The sequence below is a fragment of the Hyla sarda genome, unplaced genomic scaffold, assembly GCF_029499605.1.
Source record: "Hyla sarda isolate aHylSar1 unplaced genomic scaffold, aHylSar1.hap1 scaffold_1802, whole genome shotgun sequence".
In the NCBI taxonomy this organism is placed as follows: Eukaryota; Metazoa; Chordata; class Amphibia; order Anura; family Hylidae; genus Hyla; species Hyla sarda.
The window spans coordinates 1-21,016 of record NW_026608448.1 but is presented as its reverse complement, the minus strand read 5'-3'; the positions used below and the strand labels follow the sequence as shown (position 1 = coordinate 21,016).

At 45.9% G+C, this 21,016-nt stretch overlaps 7 non-coding genes and 1 pseudogene across 7 annotated transcripts; all 8 read right to left on the bottom strand.

Moving 5' to 3' along the window:
- Positions 1 to 1,421: 1,421 nt before the first annotated feature.
- Positions 1,422 to 1,612, bottom strand: LOC130314055 (U2 spliceosomal RNA). Its single transcript, XR_008861816.1, has one exon. It is a non-coding gene; the product is annotated as a U2 spliceosomal RNA (small nuclear RNA).
- A 2,089-nt stretch (positions 1,613 to 3,701) lies between these two features.
- Positions 3,702 to 3,892, bottom strand: LOC130314054 (U2 spliceosomal RNA). The gene has a single exon (XR_008861815.1). It is a non-coding gene; the product is annotated as a U2 spliceosomal RNA (small nuclear RNA).
- A 2,087-nt stretch (positions 3,893 to 5,979) lies between these two features.
- On the bottom strand, positions 5,980 to 6,170 carry LOC130314082 (U2 spliceosomal RNA). The gene has a single exon (XR_008861838.1). It is a non-coding gene; the product is annotated as a U2 spliceosomal RNA (small nuclear RNA).
- Positions 6,171 to 8,258: 2,088 nt separating this feature from the next.
- Positions 8,259 to 8,449, bottom strand: LOC130314081 (U2 spliceosomal RNA). Its single transcript, XR_008861837.1, has one exon. It is a non-coding gene; the product is annotated as a U2 spliceosomal RNA (small nuclear RNA).
- Positions 8,450 to 10,532: 2,083 nt separating this feature from the next.
- On the bottom strand, positions 10,533 to 10,718 carry LOC130314076 (U2 spliceosomal RNA). Its single transcript, XR_008861834.1, has one exon. It is a non-coding gene; the product is annotated as a U2 spliceosomal RNA (small nuclear RNA).
- Positions 10,719 to 16,197: 5,479 nt separating this feature from the next.
- On the bottom strand, positions 16,198 to 16,327 carry LOC130314079 (U2 spliceosomal RNA; annotated as a pseudogene).
- Positions 16,328 to 18,417: 2,090 nt separating this feature from the next.
- On the bottom strand, positions 18,418 to 18,608 carry LOC130314077 (U2 spliceosomal RNA). Its single transcript, XR_008861835.1, has one exon. It is a non-coding gene; the product is annotated as a U2 spliceosomal RNA (small nuclear RNA).
- Positions 18,609 to 20,685: 2,077 nt separating this feature from the next.
- LOC130314065 (U2 spliceosomal RNA) lies at positions 20,686 to 20,876 on the bottom strand. Its single transcript, XR_008861825.1, has one exon. It is a non-coding gene; the product is annotated as a U2 spliceosomal RNA (small nuclear RNA).
- Positions 20,877 to 21,016: the final 140 nt, after the last annotated feature.

The window sequence follows — 21,016 nt, the reverse complement described above, 5'->3', positions numbered from 1 at the left end:
CTTCTATGAAGGCCATAATAGACGACATCACCAAACAGCTCCATAGTCACATACACAGCAAAGGAGAGATGTTGTTTACACCTAGTGATGTCAGTGGTATTGAGTGACATCACAGCACAGTGCTAAGGCTCCTGGGCCTGGACACAGCAGCGGCTGCAATATCTCAACGGAGAATACGTTTATATATATGTGTGTGTGTGCGCGTATATATATATATATATATATATATATATATATATATATATATATAATTTCTCCGCCGAAATCACTTTTAAACCCATTTCCACCTTTTTTTCCCTTCTCTTCCTCTTACTTTTTTTTCACGTTTTTTTACGTTTTTCTCCTTTTCGCCTCTTTTCTGGGCGTATTATTCTTCTTTTTCTTCTTTTTTTTCGTCTAATGCATACCCCATCAGTGCAGCAATGCTTATTCAATACCGCCAGCAGATGGAGACACTGGGGGATAATTTTCTAAGGATTTATACTGATTTTTCCTGTCTGAATTTGTCGCACAGAAAGTTGCAGGCCAAATATGTGTGACATTTCTGCGACTTTAGCTTCTAGAGCATTTTTACAACATTATACATAGGTGCTGAATACATAAAAAGCGACTGTTCAGCGACAGACAAGTCGCATCGGCTGAAAGTAGGCCAGAATGTCAGTCCATGTTGGAGCAGGTTTAGATACAGTCTAAAGCATAGATCTCAAAGTCTGTGCACAGAATTTAGCAAGGGCCTCGCACCTTCTGATGCATCAGGTAGGTGCACAATAGCATAGCCTAACCCTCTGTACTTTGGTCTATATTGATGCGGGACATAGACAGCCAGCTGATGACCAATCCATTAGTGCAATGGATGGCTGGAAGCATTTGTCTTTGCCTTTGCAATACCACAGAAGCAATGCATGGTCAATGTACAGCAATGACACACCTGTGTGAACAGCCAGGAGACCCCCCCCCCCCCATGTTATGTTACATAGTTACATAGTTAGTACGGTCGAAAAAAGACATATGTCCATCAAGTTCAACCAGGGAATTAAGGGGTAGGGGTGTGGCGCGATATTGGGGAAGGGATGAGATTTTATATTTCTTCATAAGCATTAATCTTATTTTGTCAATTAGGAACATTCAGCACCCACCCGCTATCAAGGCAGCTGCCTATCATGTCATGCCCTACCTGCACAGGTGTGCTGGCTACTCAAATGATCCAATTAAGGAGGCCATTTAGTCAGCAGCAGCAGAAGTCCTGTGCCTGGACGCTCCAACAGCGGCCAGACACAAGCAGAAGCAGAAGCAGCAGCAGCACCACCTTTTGTTTTTTGGCTGCAGCAGCAGCAGCAGCAAGGCCCACAGGGCTGGCTAGCTGGCTAGCCAGCAAGCAGGTAGCAATGAAAGTAGGAATCTTTCTTTTTAACCCTGTAAGGGGGTGGTGCACTGTACCCGAAGATACTGCCATATCGGGTCAATGCATAGGGCGACGGAAGCAAGCTTCGAAATCGGCCCCCGTTCTCAAAAATCCATTTAATATATGGTCCCCAGATAGGGGACGTATCAGATATTAAACTGATAAGAACAGATACTACACTTGATCTTAGCCAAAAGGCCGAGAAGCGATAACCGTGAAAGGGGCGGGCCCAACAAGGTCCCCTTCATGGGCACTATCACTGCTTGCTGTCAGGGAGGCTGCCAGACAATTTTCCATGCACACTCTGGGCTGGGGGGCAGTCAACCACCAGTACACACAGCAGAACCTAAACCCATACCATTATTGCTAAGCAGCAAGACAGGGGCCCATTGCACTCCCACGGGGCCTTTTTAAATGCAATCCATAACCCGGATTTGCCAGGAACCCTTCTTACTCCTCCTACTTGCATGTGACACTGGGCTTAGGATCTGCATAGGAAACACACACACAAGCACACACCTCCCTTTGTTGCCTGCAGATGCCTCCTTGGCTGTCCCCAAACGGTATCAAACCAACACCCACGGGAAGCTGTAAGCATAGAGGACATGCCTGCACCCCATTGGACTTACCTGTGTGGGTTAAACCCGGGTTATTTGACAACCTATGGCGGTGATGGTTCTGCTCAGGCAGAGCAGTGCTGATGCTCCTCATAAAGCTGTCGCTGCTGTGAAGGTTCTAGGTGACATCACAAATCCCTATGGTTACATACACAACAAAGCTGGGTTGTTGTTGTTTACACTCTGCAAGGCCTGTGGAAGTGAGTGACATCATAGCACTGTAGTTCTGAGGGTTCTAGATGGATGCAACAATCTCCTGTTGCTTCTATGAAGGCCATAATAGACGACATCACCAAACAGCTCCATAGTCACATACACAGCAAAGGAGAGATGTTGTTTACACCTAGTGATGTCAGTGGTATTGAGTGACATCACAGCACAGTGCTAAGGCTCCTGGGCCTGGACACAGCAGCGGCTGCAATATCTCAACGGAGAATACGTTTATATATATGTGTGTGTGTGCGCGTATATATATATATATATATATATATATATATATATATATATATATATATTTCTCCGCCGAAATCACTTTTAAACCCATTTCCACCTTTTTTTCCCTTCTCTTCCTCTTACTTTTTTTTCACGTTTTTTTACGTTTTTCTCCTTTTCGCCTCTTTTCTGGGCGTATTATTCTTCTTTTTCTTCTTTTTTTTCGTCTAATGCATACCCCATCAGTGCAGCAATGCTTATTCAATACCGCCAGCAGATGGAGACACTGGGGGATAATTTTCTAAGGATTTATACTGATTTTTCCTGTCTGAATTTGTCGCACAGAAAGTTGCAGGCCAAATATGTGTGACATTTCTGCGACTTTAGCTTCTAGAGCATTTTTACAACATTATACATAGGTGCTGAATACATAAAAAGCGACTGTTCAGCGACAGACAAGTCGCATCGGCTGAAAGTAGGCCAGAATGTCAGTCCATGTTGGAGCAGGTTTAGATACAGTCTAAAGCATAGATCTCAAAGTCTGTACACAGAATTTAGCAAGGGCCTCGCACCTTCTGATGCATCAGGTAGGTGCACAATAGCATAGCCTAACCCTCTGTACTTTGGTCTATATTGATGCGGGACATAGACAGCCAGCTGATGACCAATCCATTAGTGCAATGGATGGCTGGAAGCATTTGTCTTTGCCTTTGCAATACCACAGAAGCAATGCATGGTCAATGTACAGCAATGACACACCTGTGTGAACAGCCAGGAGACCCCCCCCCCCATGTTATGTTACATAGTTACATAGTTAGTACGGTCGAAAAAAGACATATGTCCATCAAGTTCAACCAGGGAATTAAGGGGTAGGGGTGTGGCGCGATATTGGGGAAGGGATGAGATTTTATATTTCTTCATAAGCATTCATCTTATTTTGTCAATTAGGAACATTCAGCACCCACCCGCTATCAAGGCAGCTGCCTATCATGTCATGCCCTACCTGCACAGGTGTGCTGGCTACTCAAATGATCCAATTAAGGAGGCCATTTAGTCAGCAGCAGCAGAAGTCCTGTGCCTGGACGCTCCAACAGCGGCCAGACACAAGCAGAAGCAGAAGCAGCAGCAGCACCACCTTTTGTTTTTTGGCTGCAGCAGCAGCAGCAGCAAGGCCCACAGGGCTGGCTAGCTGGCTAGCCAGCAAGCAGGTAGCAATGAAAGTAGGAATCTTTCTTTTTAACCCTGTAAGGGGGTGGTGCACTGTACCCGAAGATACTGCCATATCGGGTCAATGCATAGGGCGACGGAAGCAAGCTTCGAAATCGGCCCCCGTTCTCAAAAATCCATTTAATATATGGTCCCCAGATAGGGGACGTATCAGATATTAAACTGATAAGAACAGATACTACACTTGATCTTAGCCAAAAGGCCGAGAAGCGATAACCGTGAAAGGGGCGGGCCCAACAAGGTCCCCTTCATGGGCACTATCACTGCTTGCTGTCAGGGAGGCTGCCAGACAATTTTCCATGCACACTCTGGGCTGGGGGGCAGTCAACCACCAGTACACACAGCAGAACCTAAACCCATACCATTATTGCTAAGCAGCAAGACAGGGGCCCATTGCACTCCCACGGGGCCTTTTTAAATGCAATCCATAACCCGGATTTGCCAGGAACCCTTCTTACTCCTCCTACTTGCATGTGACACTGGGCTTAGGATCTGCATAGGAAACACACACACAAGCACACACCTACCTTTGTTGCCTGCAGATGCCTCCTTGGCTGTCCCCAAACGGTATCAAACCAACACCCACGGGAAGCTGTAAGCATAGAGGACATGCCTGCACCCCATTGGACTTACCTGTGTGGGTTAAACCCGGGTTATTTGACAACCTATGGCGGTGATGGTTCTGCTCAGGCAGAGCAGTGCTGATGCTCCTCATAAAGCTGTCGCTGCTGTGAAGGTTCTAGGTGACATCACAAATCCCTATGGTTACATACACAACAAAGCTGGGTTGTTGTTGTTTACACTCTGCAAGGCCTGTGGAAGTGAGTGACATCATAGCACTGTAGTTCTGAGGGTTCTAGATGGATGCAACAATCTCCTGTTGCTTCTATGAAGGCCATAATAGACGACATCACCAAACAGCTCCATAGTCACATACACAGCAAAGGAGAGATGTTGTTTACACCTAGTGATGTCAGTGGTATTGAGTGACATCACAGCACAGTGCTAAGGCTCCTGGGCCTGGACACAGCAGCGGCTGCAATATCTCAACGGAGAATACGTTTATATATATGTGTGTGTGTGCGCGTATATATATATATATATATATATATATATATATATATATATATATTTCTCCGCCGAAATCACTTTTAAACCCATTTCCACCTTTTTTTCCCTTCTCTTCCTCTTACTTTTTTTTCACGTTTTTTTACGTTTTTCTCCTTTTCGCCTCTTTTCTGGGCGTATTATTCTTCTTTTTCTTCTTTTTTTTCGTCTAATGCATACCCCATCAGTGCAGCAATGCTTATTCAATACCGCCAGCAGATGGAGACACTGGGGGATAATTTTCTAAGGATTTATACTGATTTTTCCTGTCTGAATTTGTCGCACAGAAAGTTGCAGGCCAAATATGTGTGACATTTCTGCGACTTTAGCTTCTAGAGCATTTTTACAACATTATACATAGGTGCTGAATACATAAAAAGCGACTGTTCAGCGACAGACAAGTCGCATCGGCTGAAAGTAGGCCAGAATGTCAGTCCATGTTGGAGCAGGTTTAGATACAGTCTAAAGCATAGATCTCAAAGTCTGTGCACAGAATTTAGCAAGGGCCTCGCACCTTCTGATGCATCAGGTAGGTGCACAATAGCATAGCCTAACCCTCTGTACTTTGGTCTATATTGATGCGGGACATAGACAGCCAGCTGATGACCAATCCATTAGTGCAATGGATGGCTGGAAGCATTTGTCTTTGCCTTTGCAATACCACAGAAGCAATGCATGGTCAATGTACAGCAATGACACACCTGTGTGAACAGCCAGGAGACCCCCCCCCCCCCATGTTATGTTACATAGTTACATAGTTAGTACGGTCGAAAAAAGACATATGTCCATCAAGTTCAACCAGGGAATTAAGGGGTAGGGGTGTGGCGCGATATTGGGGAAGGGATGAGATTTTATATTTCTTCATAAGCATTAATCTTATTTTGTCAATTAGGAACATTCAGCACCCACCCGCTATCAAGGCAGCTGCCTATCATGTCATGCCCTACCTGCACAGGTGTGCTGGCTACTCAAATGATCCAATTAAGGAGGCCATTTAGTCAGCAGCAGCAGAAGTCCTGTGCCTGGACGCTCCAACAGCGGCCAGACACAAGCAGAAGCAGAAGCAGCAGCAGCACCACCTTTTGTTTTTTGGCTGCAGCAGCAGCAGCAGCAAGGCCCACAGGGCTGGCTAGCTGGCTAGCCAGCAAGCAGGTAGCAATGAAAGTAGGAATCTTTCTTTTTAACCCTGTAAGGGGGTGGTGCACTGTACCCGAAGATACTGCCATATCGGGTCAATGCATAGGGCGACGGAAGCAAGCTTCGAAATCGGCCCCCGTTCTCAAAAATCCATTTAATATATGGTCCCCAGATAGGGGACGTATCAGATATTAAACTGATAAGAACAGATACTACACTTGATCTTAGCCAAAAGGCCGAGAAGCGATAACCGTGAAAGGGGCGGGCCCAACAAGGTCCCCTTCATGGGCACTATCACTGCTTGCTGTCAGGGAGGCTGCCAGACAATTTTCCATGCACACTCTGGGCTGGGGGGCAGTCAACCACCAGTACACACAGCAGAACCTAAACCCATACCATTATTGCTAAGCAGCAAGACAGGGGCCCATTGCACTCCCACGGGGCCTTTTTAAATGCAATCCATAACCCGGATTTGCCAGGAACCCTTCTTACTCCTCCTACTTGCATGTGACACTGGGCTTAGGATCTGCATAGGAAACACACACACAAGCACACACCTACCTTTGTTGCCTGCAGATGCCTCCTTGGCTGTCCCCAAACGGTATCAAACCAACACCCACGGGAAGCTGTAAGCATAGAGGACATGCCTGCACCCCATTGGACTTACCTGTGTGGGTTAAACCCGGGTTATTTGACAACCTATGGCGGTGATGGTTCTGCTCAGGCAGAGCAGTGCTGATGCTCCTCATAAAGCTGTCGCTGCTGTGAAGGTTCTAGGTGACATCACAAATCCCTATGGTTACATACACAACAAAGCTGGGTTGTTGTTGTTTACACTCTGCAAGGCCTGTGGAAGTGAGTGACATCATAGCACTGTAGTTCTGAGGGTTCTAGATGGATGCAACAATCTCCTGTTGCTTCTATGAAGGCCATAATAGACGACATCACCAAACAGCTCCATAGTCACATACACAGCAAAGGAGAGATGTTGTTTACACCTAGTGATGTCAGTGGTATTGAGTGACATCACAGCACAGTGCTAAGGCTCCTGGGCCTGGACACAGCAGCGGCTGCAATATCTCAACGGAGAATACGTTTATATATATGTGTGTGTGTGCGCGTATATATATATATATATATATATATATATATATATATATATATATATTTCTCCGCCGAAATCACTTTTAAACCCATTTCCACCTTTTTTTCCCTTCTCTTCCTCTTACTTTTTTTTCACGTTTTTTTACGTTTTTCTCCTTTTCGCCTCTTTTCTGGGCGTATTATTCTTCTTTTTCTTCTTTTTTTTCGTCTAATGCATACCCCATCAGTGCAGCAATGCTTATTCAATACCGCCAGCAGATGGAGACACTGGGGGATAATTTTCTAAGGATTTATACTGATTTTTCCTGTCTGAATTTGTCGCACAGAAAGTTGCAGGCCAAATATGTGTGACATTTCTGCGACTTTAGCTTCTAGAGCATTTTTACAACATTATACATAGGTGCTGAATACATAAAAAGCGACTGTTCAGCGACAGACAAGTCGCATCGGCTGAAAGTAGGCCAGAATGTCAGTCCATGTTGGAGCAGGTTTAGATACAGTCTAAAGCATAGATCTCAAAGTCTGTGCACAGAATTTAGCAAGGGCCTCGCACCTTCTGATGCATCAGGTAGGTGCACAATAGCATAGCCTAACCCTCTGTACTTTGGTCTATATTGATGCGGGACATAGACAGCCAGCTGATGACCAATCCATTAGTGCAATGGATGGCTGGAAGCATTTGTCTTTGCCTTTGCAATACCACAGAAGCAATGCATGGTCAATGTACAGCAATGACACACCTGTGTGAACAGCCAGGAGACCCCCCCCCCCCATGTTATGTTACATAGTTACATAGTTAGTACGGTCGAAAAAAGACATATGTCCATCAAGTTCAACCAGGGAATTAAGGGGTAGGGGTGTGGCGCGATATTGGGGAAGGGATGAGATTTTATATTTCTTCATAAGCATTAATCTTATTTTGTCAATTAGGAACATTCAGCACCCACCCGCTATCAAGGCAGCTGCCTATCATGTCATGCCCTACCTGCACAGGTGTGCTGGCTACTCAAATGATCCAATTAAGGAGGCCATTTAGTCAGCAGCAGCAGAAGTCCTGTGCCTGGACGCTCCAACAGCGGCCAGACACAAGCAGAAGCAGAAGCAGCAGCAGCACCACCTTTTGTTTTTTGGCTGCAGCAGCAGCAGCAGCAAGGCCCACAGGGCTGGCTAGCTGGCTAGCCAGCAAGCAGGTAGCAATGAAAGTAGGAATCTTTCTTTTTAACCCTGTAAGGGGGTGGTGCACTGTACCCGAAGATACTGCCATATCGGGTCAATGCATAGGGCGACGGAAGCAAGCTTCGAAATCGGCCCCCGTTCTCAAAAATCCATTTAATATATGGTCCCCAGATAGGGGACGTATCAGATATTAAACTGATAAGAACAGATACTACACTTGATCTTAGCCAAAAGGCCGAGAAGCGATAACCGTGAAAGGGGCGGGCCCAACAAGGTCCCCTTCATGGGCACTATCACTGCTTGCTGTCAGGGAGGCTGCCAGACAATTTTCCATGCACACTCTGGGCTGGGGGGCAGTCAACCACCAGTACACACAGCAGAACCTAAACCCATACCATTATTGCTAAGCAGCAAGACAGGGGCCCATTGCACTCCCACGGGGCCTTTTTAAATGCAATCCATAACCCGGATTTGCCAGGAACCCTTCTTACTCCTCCTACTTGCATGTGACACTGGGCTTAGGATCTGCATAGGAAACACACACACAAGCACACACCTACCTTTGTTGCCTGCAGATGCCTCCTTGGCTGTCCCCAAACGGTATCAAACCAACACCCACGGGAAGCTGTAAGCATAGAGGACATGCCTGCACCCCATTGGACTTACCTGTGTGGGTTAAACCCGGGTTATTTGACAACCTATGGCGGTGATGGTTCTGCTCAGGCAGAGCAGTGCTGATGCTCCTCATAAAGCTGTCGCTGCTGTGAAGGTTCTAGGTGACATCACAAATCCCTATGGTTACATACACAACAAAGCTGGGTTGTTGTTGTTTACACTCTGCAAGGCCTGTGGAAGTGAGTGACATCATAGCACTGTAGTTCTGAGGGTTCTAGATGGATGCAACAATCTCCTGTTGCTTCTATGAAGGCCATAATAGACGACATCACCAAACAGCTCCATAGTCACATACACAGCAAAGGAGAGATGTTGTTTACACCTAGTGATGTCAGTGGTATTGAGTGACATCACAGCACAGTGCTAAGGCTCCTGGGCCTGGACACAGCAGCGGCTGCAATATCTCAACGGAGAATACGTTTATATATATGTGTGTGTGTGCGCGTATATATATATATATATATATATATATATATATATATATATATTTCTCCGCCGAAATCACTTTTAAACCCATTTCCACCTTTTTTTCCCTTCTCTTCCTCTTACTTTTTTTTCACGTTTTTTTACGTTTTTCTCCTTTTCGCCTCTTTTCTGGGCGTATTATTCTTCTTTTTCTTCTTTTTTTTCGTCTAATGCATACCCCATCAGTGCAGCAATGCTTATTCAATACCGCCAGCAGATGGAGACACTGGGGGATAATTTTCTAAGGATTTATACTGATTTTTCCTGTCTGAATTTGTCGCACAGAAAGTTGCAGGCCAAATATGTGTGACATTTCTGCGACTTTAGCTTCTAGAGCATTTTTACAACATTATACATAGGTGCTGAATACATAAAAAGCGACTGTTCAGCGACAGACAAGTCGCATCGGCTGAAAGTAGGCCAGAATGTCAGTCCATGTTGGAGCAGGTTTAGATACAGTCTAAAGCATAGATCTCAAAGTCTGTGCACAGAATTTAGCAAGGGCCTCGCACCTTCTGATGCATCAGGTAGGTGCACAATAGCATAGCCTAACCCTCTGTACTTTGGTCTATATTGATGCGGGACATAGACAGCCAGCTGATGACCAATCCATTAGTGCAATGGATGGCTGGAAGCATTTGTCTTTGCCTTTGCAATACCACAGAAGCAATGCATGGTCAATGTACAGCAATGACACACCTGTGTGAACAGCCAGGAGACCCCCCCCCCCATGTTATGTTACATAGTTACATAGTTAGTACGGTCGAAAAAAGACATATGTCCATCAAGTTCAACCAGGGAATTAAGGGGTAGGGGTGTGGCGCGATATTGGGGAAGGGATGAGATTTTATATTTCTTCATAAGCATTAATCTTATTTTGTCAATTAGGAACATTCAGCACCCACCCGCTATCAAGGCAGCTGCCTATCATGTCATGCCCTACCTGCACAGGTGTGCTGGCTACTCAAATGATCCAATTAAGGAGGCCATTTAGTCAGCAGCAGCAGAAGTCCTGTGCCTGGACGCTCCAACAGCGGCCAGACACAAGCAGAAGCAGAAGCAGCAGCAGCACCACCTTTTGTTTTTTGGCTGCAGCAGCAGCAGCAGCAAGGCCCACAGGGCTGGCTAGCTGGCTAGCCAGCAAGCAGGTAGCAATGAAAGTAGGAATCTTTCTTTTTAACCCTGTAAGGGGGTGGTGCACTGTACCCGAAGATACTGCCATATCGGGTCAATGCATAGGGCGACGGAAGCAAGCTTCGAAATCGGCCCCCGTTCTCAAAAATCCATTTAATATATGGTCCCCAGATAGGGGACGTATCAGATATTAAACTGATAAGAACAGATAAGGTTTCAACAAAATTTTATTGAATAAATAAGAAACCATACAAAATTTAAAATGCAAAATAATAAAAGGTTCACAAAAGTTTTAAAATACAAATAATGAAACCAGTAATAAAAGGAGAAAAAATAAAAATGGCAGGATAAAACATTATACAAATATCATAAAAACTGATTATACTGTTATTTCGTTCCATAGAGGCAGACACCACATGGATGCTGCCTCGCTGGCCCCCAACTGTTTCTTGTCTCTTAGGTAATAGATGTACATCTCACTCAGGGCCAGCTTTATACAGTTTTTAACATCAATAAAATCATGTTTAAAAAGTAAGATGTTCCTAACTTTCCAGATGGCATTTTTAAAACAATTAATAATCATCCAGCAGATCATCTGCTGTTTAAAATTGGGGCAGTTAAAAAGACCGTAAAAGACACATTCGTGATTAAAATCTTTTAGGCCGCAGGCCCACTTCAAAAGTGGGCCTACCTTCCTCCAAAGCTCCCGTGCAAAAGGGCAGTTCCAAAATATGTGCAGCACCGTTTCGTCCACTCCACAGCCATCTCTCGGGCACTTGGCTCTCGCCACCAGTCCTCGCCTGTGCTGGAACTCACGAGTAGGGAGGCACTGGTGGATGATTGCCCAGGCAAGATCCCTGTGTACATTCGCCAGAAACTTCCCGTACACGTTCCGCCATACCTTTTTGGATCTTGCCTGTGTGAAATTGGACACTGCCAGGGTAACCTCACTCCGCCTGAGGACCTTTGATACCTTTCTCTGGTCCCCCAGTATGTCAGGCTCCAAATCTTGGAGACCTAGGAGCCTGACTGTCTTTTCCAACACCACATAATGTTTTGGGGGACACAGAAGCACCGGAGCGTTCAGAGGGATGCGCAACCATCTTTTAAAAACCATGCCCGCAGCGTACCTTAAAAAGCAGCTAAAAATGCCATCGGATTTAATAATTTTAAAACAGAAACAGAAATACTTTATGTAAAAGAAAGTAAAAAGGTTAGGAACATCTTTCCCGCCATTATCTTTACTTTTGTACATAAAATCACGCTTTAATTTCTCCATTTTTGAACCCCATAAAAAGGTAAAAACAATTCTAGTTACTTTTTTAATGTATAAAATAGATGGAGGAAATACCATGGCAATGTATAGCATAATAGGGAGTAAAACCATCTTTATTATTAAAATCTTCCCCTCCATGGTAAGGTTTCTAAGATTCCACATTAAAATCTTCTTCTCCATCTTAGCTATAGCTGAATCCCAGTTAGGGCTCCCATCATTGACCTGGTTAAAAACAATACCTAAAACTTTAATTTGATCCTGTTGCATTGTGACTCCTGGGGTGATGGATGAATCCCAGGAGCCAATATAAAAACAGTCACATTTATCTGTGTTTAGCTTAAAACCAGAGACCTCGCAGAAATAGCTGGTGTTCCTCAATGCCCCCCTCATCGATGGAGAGTCCGGGCACAGTATGGTGACATCATCCATGTACCCCAACACCTTTAGATGGGTCCCTCCTCCACCAGGTATCGGTACGCCTCTTACTACCCAGTCTTTTCTGAGGAGGGCCATCAGTGGTTCGATTGCGCAAATAAAAAGGAGTGGGGACAGGGGGCAGCCCTGTTTGACACCTGATAAAAGAGGAACACCGCTGGTTAAAAAGCCATTAACAGAGACTTGACTAAAACAGGATCGGTATAAAAGCATGATTCGGCTTAAAATCGTTTCAGGCACTGCCATCTTTTTAAGAACTAAAAACAGGTATTCATGGGAGACCCTATCAAAGGCTTTTTCAAAGTCTAAGGATAAAATTGCTACAGTTTGATTTCTATCCTTAAAATACCATAAAACATCTCTTAAAATATTTAGGGATTCAGCTATAGACCTTCCAGGTACCCCACAAACCTGATTTGGGTGAATTAATTTATGAATAAAAGGTTTAAAACGGACAGCTAATAACTTGGCTAAAACTTTATAATCGACATTTAAAAGTGTAATGGGGCGCCAATTTTTTAGCATATCCTTTTCACCTTTTTTAAAAAGTAATGATACAATCCCCCTCCTCCAGGAAGGGGGAAGTTCATTAACAATAAAAGTTTCTTTATACAATAAAACCATATCATCCTTTAAAATATCCCAAAAAGCTAAATAAAATTCGATGGGTAAACCATCTTCCCCAGGGGCCTTCCCACTAGAAAAACTTTTAAAAACAAATAAAAGTTCAACTAAGTTAAGATCACGGGATAAAACCTCCTGGTCTAAAACATCTAGCTTAAAATCAAGGGAATTAAGAACATGTTCTAAAAAGGATGGATTAAGATCTTTCTTATTAAAAAGAAGCTGGTAGAAGTTAAAAACTGCATCTAACATGCCTTTTGGAGTGGATTCACCCTCAAGGTTTTGGATGATATCCCTCCTATTCATCACTTTTTTAAAAAAGAAACGGGAACATTTCTCGCCCTCCTCCAGGTGCTGCACATGTGAGTTAAAAATGATTTGTTTCCCTTTCTTTTCTATGGCATGTTTTATTTCAGTTTTAAGGTTTAAAATATCATTTTCTACATCCATACCAGCTTCTTTCAATTTAAAAAGTACATTTAAACGCATGTTAAGAACATAAAACCACTGCTTTTCCATTTTTGCCTTCTTCTTACCTGCTTTGATAAAAAAAAATCTGATTTTAGATTTGGTGCCCTCCCACCAGTGCAGCATAGGCTCGTGGGGTTTTCTTTGTGATTGCCAGCACTGGTAGGTCCGCACAAACTCCTCTTTTATCTCAGGGTCCTCTAGGAGTGTGGTGTTTAATCTCCAGAGGCCCCTTTTTGCTTTTTGCTCCCCCTCTAGCTCCAGGCCCACCAAGAGGAGCTTATGATCAGAGAAGATATTCTGCTCGAGCGTGCATTTCAGGGGTTTAAAAGCTCTAGAGGAAAAAATAAAATCGATTCTGGAGCTCACTCTTCCATTGGACCATGTGGCGCCCGGGTCCTCCGGCAAGAGATCCTTCCAGCAATCTTTCAAATTAAAATCATCAATAAAATTTTTAAGCAGGTAAGAAGTGCGGTCTTTACGATTAATATCCCCACCCTGCCGGTGTTCCCCATCACGTATGCAGTTAAAATCACCTCCCACCAGCAGGGGAGAAGACCCAACACAAAACAGTGGTAAAATTTCAAATAGTTCTGCCCGATCCTGTTTATCAGGAGGGGCATACACATTTAAAACACGAATTAAAAGTCCATTAAAATATAGATGAATTAAAAGAGCTCTGCCAGGCACAATCTCAGTTACTGTATGAATAGAAAAGGACTGGCCTCGGCAGAGCAGCCCAACACCCACAGAACGACAGTCATTTGCACCGGACCATATGGATGGGCCCAGCTTCCAGTCTTCTTTTAAGTCTTTATAGTCCATTTTACTAGGGATTCCACATTCTTGTAGCAGGCAAAGGTCAAAGTCACATGTCTCTAGATAAGAAAATAAAGCAGCCCTGCGATCAGGGCTCTTTAAGGACCTCACATTGAGTGAGGCAATTTTTACAGGGATAGGCATAGTTTATGGAGAGTCAGTGCTTGGAGAATCAAAGTCAATAATAAGCTGCGTACCGTCATCCCCCGCCTGCGGGGTCATCAGCTCCTTGATGTTCTGAGGGTCGGAGCTTGAGATCGATGATGCCCCGACCCTGAGCTCGCTCTCGTCCGAACTACGGCACGCCGCTTTCCTTTGAATGTCTTCCTCTTCTTCTTCTCTTTGTCTTTTAAATGTCACACTGCTGTCCATATCCTCTGTGTTGCTCTCACTCGATGTAATCTCTGGCCCCCGGCTGATGGATCTGCGTCTTCTTTCATCATTTGACGACTGGAACTGCTGCACAGGGGCCTGTGAGGCCTCTTTTCCGGAACCTTTGCCGCTACCTTGGGAAGTTTTCATCGCTTGTTCCCCAGCAAGCGTTGCTGAGGACTGTTGCTCCAACTTCCCCATCGATCGACGATGGCCAGTTTTACCCACCGGGTCTACTGCTGGCGGGGCAGCAAACCCTGGTTTGGCGCCACTTGTCTTCTTGGCCCTGTCCTGTATAGGCGGAGTAACAGGACCGGGCTCAGACCTGGCCACCTGGCTCCCCTTCCGGCGGGCTTTCACCGGGGCCTCTTCGTCCGGAGCAGGGCGACCCTGGGCCAAGCCAGTACCTGGCTTATGCTGCAATTTTGGGTCCACCTTTGCCCCCACCGAGGCCCGTCGGCTGCCACCCGCCACAGGTGAGCCCCCTTCAGAAGTTTCGGCGGGCTCTTGAGCCAGGTAGGAAGTCGATCGACGTCTTTCAATTTCCCGGGCAGTAAACTCGATTACCCGCCCGGGCTTCGTGGAATCCCCATGGCCTCCCCCTAGCACTACCACCGGTGGGCCCCCCGATGGAGCACCAGAGGTCTTGGGCCTGGACCCATCAGTACCTGCCATCTGGGGTTTGGGCATCTTAAAAAAGGACGTCTTTTGTCCTGTCCCCTCTTTGGGTGGGCCCAGCCTTGACCCACCCATCGTAGTTTTTGCTTTATGGGGACAGGAATTAAAATCGTGATTTTCCTCTCCGCAGAGGTTGCACCTTATCGTATGGCTACATCTTGAGGCTATGTGACCTTCTTGGCCACACCTATTGCAGCGAATCACACGCTCCGCGCCGCAGGTCTCCTGGGTGTGGCCAAACCTCAAGCAATTTCGGCAATACATAGGCATTTGAGGATAGAACAGGAAGCCCCGAACTCTCCCGATGGCAAAATTTGGGGGCGGATGGCAAAGACCCCCAATACCACCGGGATCCTTACGGAGCTTGACCCAGAACTTCCTCTTGCCGTTCCAGAACCGCACGGAGTTCAAGATTTTGTTTGCGAATCGCACCTCTTCGCAGTATCGCCGAAGAAAAGTGGCTATATCCTCCGTGGTCACATGAGGGCTGTGCATAGCCACCACCAACGGTATATGTTCCTCACCATAGAGGAACTGGAACGAAAGACCGTCGAGTCGATCGTCCCTCTGGTCCGCACCAGACAAGGTTGCATAGATGTTATCGCAACACGCCGTGGCCGTGAAGGTGACGGTATACAGGCCACGGCTTTCCTGGTCATTTAGACACAGGATGTCCTCCCTATTGAGGCGGAAGTAGTCAAGAAGAATCACCTCCGCAATGAAGCGGAGGTTCTTCAACTGACGATGGCTCTCCGACACCTCTATGCGGATGGTATTTCGCATCGACATTTCCCCAGAGGGGAAAGCCCAGGAGAACGGCATCTTCCACACCCAGGGACTAAGCCCCTTCCCCAATAGCAGCAGGGGCTCGGAATCCCGCTATAAAAGCGGAACCCTTATCCAAGGCAGAGGTCGGGGGTACCCTAGGTGCTTCCGAAGCTACAGGTAACGCTCAACGTACCGAAAATGCCTTCTGAGACACAAGGTCCCAGAGACAGGGGGATCGCAACCCGTTGTCCGTGGACTAAGCCCGCTCCCCAATAGCAGCAAGGGGGTGAAGTCCCTCCGTAAGGAGAGACAATCCCCCAAGGCCGAGAAGCGGGGTACCACAGACACCTTCCGACCAGACCAAGTGAGCAGATACTACACTTGATCTTAGCCAAAAGGCCGAGAAGCGATAACCGTGAAAGGGGCGGGCCCAACAAGGTCCATTTCATGGGCACTATCACTGCTTGCTGTCAGGGAGGCTGCCAGACAATTTTCCATGCACACTCTGGGCTGGGGGGCAGTCAACCACCAGTACACACAGCAGAACCTAAACCCATACCATTATTGCTAAGCAGCAAGACAGGGGCCCATTGCACTCCCACGGGGCCTTTTTAAATGCAATCCATAACCCGGATTTGCCAGGAACCCTTCTTACTCCTCCTACTTGCATGTGACACTGGGCTTAGGATCTGCATAGGAAACACACACACAAGCACACACCTACCTTTGTTGCCTGCAGATGCCTCCTTGGCTGTCCCCAAACGGTATCAAACCAACACCCACGGGAAGCTGTAAGCATAGAGGACATGCCTGCACCCCATTGGACTTACCTGTGTGGGTTAAACCCGGGTTATTTGACAACCTATGGCGGTGATGGTTCTGCTCAGGCAGAGCAGTGCTGATGCTCCTCATAAAGCTGTCGCTGCTGTGAAGGTTCTAGGTGACATCACAAATCCCTATGGTTACATACACAACAAAGCTGGGTTGTTGTTGTTTACACTCTGCAAGGCCTGTGGAAGTGAGTGACATCATAGCACTGTAGTTCTGAGGGTTCTAGATGGATGCAACAATCTCCTGTTGCTTCTATGAAGGCCATAATAGACGACATCACCAAACAGCTCCATAGTCACATACACAGCAAAGGAGAGATGTTGTTTACACCTAGTGATGTCAGTGGTATTGAGTGACATCACAGCACAGTGCTAAGGCTCCTGGGCCTGGACACAGCAGCGGCTGCAATATCTCAACGGAGAATACGTTTATATATATGTGTGTGTGTGCGCGTATATATATATATATATATATATATATATATATATATATATATATATTTCTCCGCCGAAATCACTTTTAAACCCATTTCCACCTTTTTTTCCCTTCTCTTCCTCTTACTTTTTTTTCACGTTTTTTTACGTTTTTCTCCTTTTCGCCTCTTTTCTGGGCGTATTATTCTTCTTTTTCTTCTTTTTTTTCGTCTAATGCATACCCCATCAGTGCAGCAATGCTTATTCAATACCGCCAGCAGATGGAGACACTGGGGGATAATTTTCTAAGGATTTATACTGATTTTTCCTGTCTGAATTTGTCGCACAGAAAGTTGCAGGCCAAATATGTGTGACATTTCTGCGACTTTAGCTTCTAGAGCATTTTTACAACATTATACATAGGTGCTGAATACATAAAAAGCGACTGTTCAGCGACAGACAAGTCGCATCGGCTGAAAGTAGGCCAGAATGTCAGTCCATGTTGGAGCAGGTTTAGATACAGTCTAAAGCATAGATCTCAAAGTCTGTGCACAGAATTTAGCAAGGGCCTCGCACCTTCTGATGCATCAGGTAGGTGCACAATAGCATAGCCTAACCCTCTGTACTTTGGTCTATATTGATGCGGGACATAGACAGCCAGCTGATGACCAATCCATTAGTGCAATGGATGGCTGGAAGCATTTGTCTTTGCCTTTGCAATACCACAGAAGCAATGCATGGTCAATGTACAGCAATGACACACCTGTGTGAACAGCCAGGAGACCCCCCCCCCCCCCATGTTATGTTACATAGTTACATAGTTAGTACGGTCGAAAAAAGACATATGTCCATCAAGTTCAACCAGGGAATTAAGGGGTAGGGGTGTGGCGCGATATTGGGGAAGGGATGAGATTTTATATTTCTTCATAAGCATTAATCTTATTTTGTCAATTAGGAACATTCAGCACCCACCCGCTATCAAGGCAGCTGCCTATCATGTCATGCCCTACCTGCACAGGTGTGCTGGCTACTCAAATGATCCAATTAAGGAGGCCATTTAGTCAGCAGCAGCAGAAGTCCTGTGCCTGGACGCTCCAACAGCGGCCAGACACAAGCAGAAGCAGAAGCAGCAGCAGCACCACCTTTTGTTTTTTGGCTGCAGCAGCAGCAGCAGCAAGGCCCACAGGGCTGGCTAGCTGGCTAGCCAGCAAGCAGGTAGCAATGAAAGTAGGAATCTTTCTTTTTAACCCTGTAAGGGGGTGGTGCACTGTACCCGAAGATACTGCCATATCGGGTCAATGCATAGGGCGACGGAAGCAAGCTTCGAAATCGGCCCCCGTTCTCAAAAATCCATTTAATATATGGTCCCCAGATAGGGGACGTATCAGATATTAAACTGATAAGAACAGATACTACACTTGATCTTAGCCAAAAGGCCGAGAAGCGATAACCGTGAAAGGGGCGGGCCCAACAAGGTCCCCTTCATGGGCACTATCACTGCTTGCTGTCAGGGAGGCTGCCAGACAATTTTCCATGCACACTCTGGGCTGGGGGGCAGTCAACCACCAGTACACACAGCAGAACCTAAACCCATACCATTATTGCTAAGCAGCAAGACAGGGGCCCATTGCACTCCCACGGGGCCTTTTTAAATGCAATCCATAACCCGGATTTGCCAGGAACCCTTCTTACTCCTCCTACTTGCATGTGACACTGGGCTTAGGATCTGCATAGGAAACACACACACAAGCACACACCTACCTTTGTTGCCTGCAGATGCCTCCTTGGCTGTCCCCAAACGGTATCAAACCAACACCCACGGGAAGCTGTAAGCATAGAGGACATGCCTGCACCCCATTGGACTTACCTGTGTGGGTTAAACCCGGGTTATTTGACAACCTATGGCGGTGATGGTTCTGCTCAGGCAGAGCAGTGCTGATGCTCCTCATAAAGCTGTCGCTGCTGTGAAGGTTCTAGGTGACATCACAAATCCCTATGGTTACATACACAACAAAGCTGGGTTGTTGTTGTTTACACTCTGCAAGGCCTGTGGAAGTGAGTGACATCATAGCACTGTAGTTCTGAGGGTTCTAGATGGATGCAACAATCTCCTGTTGCTTCTATGAAGGCCATAATAGACGACATCACCAAACAGCTCCATAGTCACATACACAGCAAAGGAGAGATGTTGTTTACACCTAGTGATGTCAGTGGTATTGAGTGACATCACAGCACAGTGCTAAGGCTCCTGGGCCTGGACACAGCAGCGGCTGCAATATCTCAACGGAGAATACGTTTATATATATGTGTGTGTGTGCGCGTATATATATATATATATATATATATATATATATTTCTCCGCCGAAATCACTTTTAAACCCATTTCCACCTTTTTTTCCCTTCTCTTCCTCTTACTTTTTTTTCACGTTTTTTTACGTTTTTCTCCTTTTCGCCTCTTTTCTGGGCGTATTATTCTTCTTTTTCTTCTTTTTTTTCGTCTAATGCATACCCCATCAGTGCAGCAATGCTTATTCAATACCGCCAGCAGATGGAGACACTGGGGGATAATTTTCTAAGGATTTATACTGATTTTTCCTGTCTGAATTTGTCGCACAGAAAGTTGCAGGCCAAATATGTGTGACATTTCTGCGACTTTAGCTTCTAGAGCATTTTTACAACATTATACATAGGTGCTGAATACATAAAAAGCGACTGTTCAGCGACAGACAAGTCGCATCGGCTGAAAGTAGGCCAGAATGTCAGTCCATGTTGGAGCAGGTTTAGATACAGTCTAAAGCATAGATCTCAAAGTCTGTGCACAGAATTTAGCAAGGGCCTCGCACCTTCTGATGCATCAGGTAGGTGCACAATAGCATAGCCTAACCCTCTGTACTTTGGTCTATATTGATGCGGGACATAGACAGCCAGCTGATGACCAATCCATTAGTGCAATGGATGGCTGGAAGCATTTGTCTTTGCCTTTGCAATACCACAGAAGCAATGCATGGTCAATGTACAGCAATGACACACCTGTGTGAACAGCCAGGAGACCCCCCCCCCCCATGTTATGTTACATAGTTACATAGTTAGTACGGTCGAAAAAAGACATATGTCCATCAAGTTCAACCAGGGAATTAAGGGGTAGGGGTGTGGTGCGATATTGGGGAAGGGATGAGATTTTATATTTCTTCATAAGCATTAATCTTATTTTGTCAATTAGGAACATTCAGCACCCACCCGCTATCAAGGCAGCTGCCTATCATGTCATGCCCTACCTGCACAGGTGTGCTGGCTACTCAAATGATCCAATTAAGGAGGCCATTTAGTCAGCAGCAGCAGAAGTCCTGTGCCTGGACGCTCCAACAGCGGCCAGACACAAGCAGAAGCAGAAGCAGCAGCAGCACCACCTTTTGTTTTTTGGCTGCAGCAGCAGCAGCAGCAGCAAGGCCCACAGGGCTGGCTAGCTGGCTAGCCAGCAAGCAGGTAGCAATGAAAGTAGGAATCTTTCTTTTTAACCCTGTAAGGGGGTGGTGCACTGTACCCGAAGATACTGCCATATCGGGTCAATGCATAGGGCGACGGAAGCAAGCTTCGAAATCGGCCCCCGTTCTCAAAAATCCATTTAATATATGGTCCCCAGATAGGGGACGTATCAGATATTAAACTGATAAGAACAGATACTACACTTGATCTTAGCCAAAAGGCCGAGAAGCGATAACCGTGAAAGGGGCGGGCCCAACAAGGTCCCCTTCATGGGCACTATCACTGCTTGCTGTCAGGGAGGCTGCCAGACAATTTTCCATGCACACTCTGGGCTGGGGGGCAGTCAACCACCAGTACACACAGCAGAACCTAA